Genomic DNA, 6,062 nt, shown 5'->3' with positions numbered 1-6,062 from the left:
TGATTGTATGTTGTCCTATGGACTAAAACCCTCCGGTTTATATAGACACCGGAGGGGGCTAGGGTTACACAAGGTCGGTTACAAAGGAGGAGATATACATGTCCGTATTGCCTAGCTTGCCTTCCACGCCAAGTAGAGTCCTATCTAGACACGAGACGGAGTCTTCAATCTTGTATCTTCATAGTCCAACCGTCCGGCCAAAGCATATAGTCCGGCTGTCCGGAGACCCCCTAATCCAGGACTCCCTCAGGTATTGAAGTTGATAAAGCTAAAGTTGATGCTATTGAAAAGATGTCGTGTCCTAAGGACATTAAAGGTGTAAGAAGTTTCCTTGGTCATGTCGGTTTTTATAGGAGGTTCATTATGGACTTTTCTAAAATCTCTCGGCCTATGACTAATCTCTTACAAAAAGATGTTCCATTTGTCTTTGATGATGATTGTGTAGAAGCATTTGAAATACTTAAGAAAGATTTGGTTTCTACACCTATTGTTCAACCTCCTGATTGGAATTTACCCTTTGAAATTATGTGTGATACTAGTGATTATGTTGTAGGGGATGTTCTAGGACTAAGAGTTGATAAGAAATTAAATGTTATCCAATATGCTAGTAAAACTCTAAACAGTGCCCAAAGTAATTATGCTGCTACTGAAAAAATAGCAGTTGTATTTGCTTGTGATAAGTTCAGACCTTATATTGTTGATTCTAAAGTAACTGTTCACACTGATCATGCTGCCATTAAATATCTTATGGAAAAGAAAGATGCTAAGCCTAGACTTATTAGATGGGTCCTCTTGCTACAAGAATTTGATTTGCATATTTTTGATAGAAAGGGAGCTGAGAACCCCATTGCAGAAAACTTGTCTAGGTTAGAGAATGTTGTTGATGACCCACTACCTATTGATGATAGCTTTCCTGATGAACAACCGGCTATCATAAATGCTTCTCTTACTGCTCCATGGTATGCTGATTATGCTAATTATATAGTTGCTAAATTTATACCACCTAGTTTCACATACCAGCAAAAGAAAAGGTTCTTCTATGATTTAAGACATTACTTCTGGGTTGACCCGCATCTTTATAGAGAAGGAGTAGATGGTGTTATTGGACGTTGTGTACCTGAGCATGAACAGGAACAGATCCTACGCAAGTGTCACTCCAAAGCTTATGGAGGACACCATGCTGGAGATAGAACTGCACATAAGGTATTGCAATCTGGTTTTATTGGCCTACTCTCTTCAAGGATGCCAGTGAGTTTGTTTTGTCTTGTGATGAATGTCAAAGAATTGGTAATATTTGTAGACGTCAAGAAATGTCTATGAATTATTCACTTGTTATTGAACCATTTGATGTTTGGGGCTTTGATTATATGGGACCGTTTCCTTCCTCTAATGGGTATACACATATTTTAGTTGTTGTTGATTACGTTACTAAGTGGGTAGAAGCTATTCCAACTAGTAGTGCTGATCATAACACCTCTATTAAGAGCATCTCCAGCCGTTGGCCCCCAGGAGGCGCTAAAAATCGCCCCCTGGGGGCGCACCGGCGCTAAACCGCGCACTGGGGGCGTGATGCCCCAAAGTCGCGGCGCCCACGTTTTTTTGAAAAAGTTAAATACGGCGCAAACACGGCTCAAATTTAACGCAAACATCGGCGAGTTCATTCAAATTTAAACATATTTTACAAAAAACTACTACGGGCTGCCCCCGCCATCTCCATCGCCGCTCCTCGCTGTCTACCTCGCCGCTCCCCGCCACCTGCCATCCTCCTTTGTAGTTCTACATGCTGAGGAGGCGGTAGAACTGCGTGTAGTCGCCGCCGCCGTCGTCGTCGTCCCCGCCTCCGCCGCCGCCGTCCCTGCTGCATCCCTTCCCCGGTTGGCACGGCGGGTTGGATGGTCCGGGGGTGTCCTCGTCATCGTCGCTGTCGAGGATCATGATGTCGTGCTCGTCCTCGCGCCCACGCTTGCGGGCGGCTATCTCCTTCAGGGCCCGGCCCTGCCGGACCATCTCGTCGTGGAGGTAGTCGTCCCGCGCCCACTACAGGGTGTCCTCGTCGGAGAAGCCGCGTCGGGCTATCTCCTCGTACTCCGCGGGGAGGCCGGGCTCCAGCTTGGTCTCGACGAGGACGAAGCGATCGGTGGGGGTGGAGTCGCCGATGTGGACGTCGGAGCTGCGGGTGCGTGCGCTGACAGGCGTGTCCTGGGGCTCCGGTTTGACGGGGCGGAGGCAGGGAGAGCTCGACGAGCGGCCGGACGAGGAGGAGGACGCCCCGGGCCGCTCCATGCGCCTCGGCGTCCAGGAGCTCCCACGGCGGCGTGAGAAGGACAGGGGAGCGGGGTACTCGAGGCGCGGCATGTTGCTGCCCTCAATGTACTTGAGGACGGCCTCCAACGTGCGGCCGAGCACGCCCCACCACCGGCGCCGGCCCTCGGAGTTGAGCCTGCCAGAGGGCACGACGCCGTTGGTGGCCTCAAGCTGCTCAGCGTGACGCCGGCGGAAGTAGGTCTCCCAGAGCGGGCTGTCGGGGACGTAGCGTGGTCCCTCCCTCGCCGCCCGCGGCAGGGACGCGCGGATACGTGCGATCTCGGCACGCCGCGCCGCCCCGGTGGGTGGTGGTGGCACCGGCATGCCGCCGGCACTGATCCTCCAAGCCCTGGGCACCCGCATGTCCGGCGGGACCGGGTACTCGGCCTCGAAAAGGAGGCGAGCCTCGTCCTCGTGAAGATGGCGGCGCCCGAAGCCATTCGCCGCCGCGCCGTTGCCTGGGAAGCGCTCGGCCATTCTTTTGAACTGGAGACGGCGAGAGGAGGAAGGGAAGGGGGAGAAATGGGCACATCGGCGGCGGAGTATCTGTGCGTGTCTCTGGCGCGCTGGTGGTCGGCATATATAGGCAGAGGCGCCGCATGGTAGGCTTGGTCGGCGCGTTACGCGTGGCGTGGTGGCGTGGAGGGCGAGGGGACGTGCGTCGTCCGGCCTTCAATGCGCCGCCCGTGAGGCATCAATGGAGGCTAACCGGCGCGGCAGTGCGCGCAGCTTTGGCATTGATTTGCCGCGGGAAACGAGGCTATGAGGACGACGAAGCGGCGAGAAGAGAGTCGAGTCGCTGACGCGGCAGGCCCGCGGCTCTTTGCGCGAAAAACGATTCGCCTGACGCCTCCGAGCGACCCCCAGCGCGCCGGGTTCGGGTTGGGTCCGCTGGCACCAATTTCGGCCCGAGCCGGCAAAAATTGGGCCCTAAGGGGCATGACTTGGCCGATTTTTTGGCGCCGGCGGCCCAAAAATTGCCTGGGGGGCCTTCTTGGGGGCACGGCTGGAGATGCTCTAAGATGCTTAAAGAAGTTATTTTTCCGAGGATTGGAGTCCCTAGATACTTAATGACTGATGGTGGTTCACATTTTATTCATGGTGCCTTTCGTAAAATGCTTGCTAAGTATGATGTTAATCATAGAATTGCATCTCCTTATCACCCACAGTCTAGTGGTCAAGTAGAATTGAGTAATAGAGAGCTTAAATTAATTTTGCAAAAGACTGTTAATAGATCTAGAAAGAATTGGTCCAAGAAACTTGATGATGCATTATGGGCCTATAGAACTGCATATAAAATCCTATGGGTATGTCTCCGTATAAAATGGTTTATGGTAAAGCATGTCACTTACCTCTTGAACTAGAACATAACGCATATTGGGCCATTAAAGAGCTCAATTATGATTTCAAACTTGCCGGTGGGAAGAGGCTTTTTGACATTAGCTCACTTGATGAATGGAGAACCCAGGCTTATGAGAATGCCAAACTGTTTAAAGAAAAAGTTAAAAGATGGCATGATAAAAGGATACAAAAGCATGAGTTTAATGTAGGTGATTATGTATTATTATACAACTCTCGTTTAAGATTTTTTGCAGGCAAACTTCTCTCTAAATGGGAAGGTCCTTACATCATCGAGGAGGTCTATCGTTCCGGTGCCATAAAAATCAACAACTTCGAAGGCACAAACCCGAGGGTGGTGAACGGTCAAAGAATCAAACATTATATCTCAGGTGATCCCATAAATGTTGAAACTAATGTTATTGAAACGTAACCCCGGAGGAATACATAAGCGACACTTTCCAGAACGTTTCAGACTCCAAAAAGGAATAGGTACGTGGTACGGTAAGTAAACGGACTCCAAAATAGTTCTAATGGCAATTTTTCTCTGTTTTGAATATATAAGAAAATAGGAAAATAAGAAGCAGACCGGAAAGGACACGAGGCTTCCATGAGGGTGGAGGGCGCGCCCTACCCCCTGGGCACGCCCCCTGCCTCGTGGGCACCTCGTGTGCTCTCCAGACTCCGTTTTCTTGCACGATACTTCTTTTGGTTGGTAAAAATTCATTATATAATCTCTCAAAGGTTTTGACCACAGTATCACGCAAATATCCTCTGTCTTTGTTTCAAGATGTTTTCCTGACAGATCTAGATCGCCATGGCGTCTTCAAGTGCCCCCAAGGACAAGTTCTTAGAGAAGGTCATCAACCCCTACCTCGTAGAGGTGACGCAACACCCTCAAACCATTGAGATGCGTGAGGGGTTGCTGCACATCCGTGATGTTGAGGGACCAAGGAGGACCGGAAGCATGGAGACAAGGCTCGAGGCATTGGAGCAACATGTTTTCAAGTGCCAGGAGATGGTGGAACTTGGACTCGACTCCAATCATATAATGATCATGGAGTTCACCAACAACCACAAGCTGGATGATAAGAACGTTGGGGAGGCCATCTTCAAGCTTCACGAGAAAATCGAGCGCCTCCAAGCCCAGATCTATGACCTGCAAAACCAAAACTGTGAGTATGAATATAGACTCAAGAGGATGAGTTTGGCTGCAGATTTGAGGATCCCGGAGACTCGATCATCCTTCTATGATGGTGAGCCTATGCCTTGGAAGATGGACGACAAGCCTAGATCATCAACAACTCCTTCATCACCACCTCCGAGGAAGGAAACATAAACACATGGATATGGGCACTCCCCTTGGCAACTACCAAGCTTGGGGGAGTGCCCTGGTATTGTATCACCATCACACTTCTATCTTTACCATTTTTCTTAGTTCGATCCTTTTGATAATATCTTGATCTAGTAGAATAAAGTTTTAGTATGATCTAGTTGTGAGTTTTGCTTTATGATCCTTCTATGTAATCAAGGCCGTGAGCTATATATAATAAAGTTTAGTGTTGATTCAAGGGCTTGATTATTTTGCTATGATCTTGAGGGAATATATTAAAAGAGAAGAAATCTAAAGAAATAAAGAGATCATATGGATCTTACAAAGAGTAGTGACTTCACATATAAAGAATATGATGAATAAAAGTTGTTGAGAGTTGACAAACATAGTTTTGGTCATCGTTGCAATTAATAGGAAGTAATAAAGAAAGAGATGTTTTCACATATAAATATACTATCTTGGACATCTTTTATAATTGTGAGCACTCATTAAAGTATGATATGCTAAAGAGTTGACGTTCGACAAGTAAGACAACGTAATGGGTTATGTTTTCTTACATCTGAGATAAATTATATTGTCATGGATCATCCAACATGTTGAGCTTGCCTTTCCCTCTCTTGCTAGCCAATTTCTTTGCACCAAGTAGAGATAATACTTGTGCTTCTAAATATCCCTAAACCCAGTTTTGCCATAAGAGTCCACCATATCTATCTATGGATTGAGTAAAGATACCTCAAGTAAGTTGTCATCGTTGCAAGCAATAAGAATTACTCTCTAAATATGTATAACTTATTAGTGTGGAGAAAATAATCTTTATACGATCTTGTGATGTGGAAGAAATAAAAGCGATGGACTGCATAATAAAGGTCCATATCACAAGTGGCAATATAAAGTGACGTTCTTTTGCATTAAGATTTCGTGCATCCAACCATAAAAGCACATGAAAACCTCTGCTTCCCTCTGCGAAGGCCTATCTTTTATTCTTGTCTATTACTTCATATAAGAGTCATGGTGATCTTCACCTTTCCTTTTTACATTTTATCCTTTGGCAAGCACAATGTGTTGGAAAGATCCTGATATATATGGC

At 47.4% G+C, this 6,062-nt stretch overlaps 1 pseudogene; it reads right to left on the bottom strand.

Annotated features, from left to right (window-relative positions):
* Nucleotides 1-2,072: 2,072 nt before the first annotated feature.
* On the bottom strand, nt 2,073-2,781 carry LOC147959979 (uncharacterized; annotated as a pseudogene).
* Nucleotides 2,782-6,062: the final 3,281 nt, after the last annotated feature.

Source organism: Triticum urartu, chromosome 7A (assembly GCF_056163025.1).
Source record: "Triticum urartu cultivar PI428250 chromosome 7A, HENAU_Tu73, whole genome shotgun sequence".
NCBI lineage: Eukaryota > Viridiplantae > Streptophyta > Magnoliopsida > Poales > Poaceae > Triticum > Triticum urartu.
Note: the sequence above shows the minus strand (reverse complement) of the source record. Positions and strands in the feature narration are given on the sequence as shown.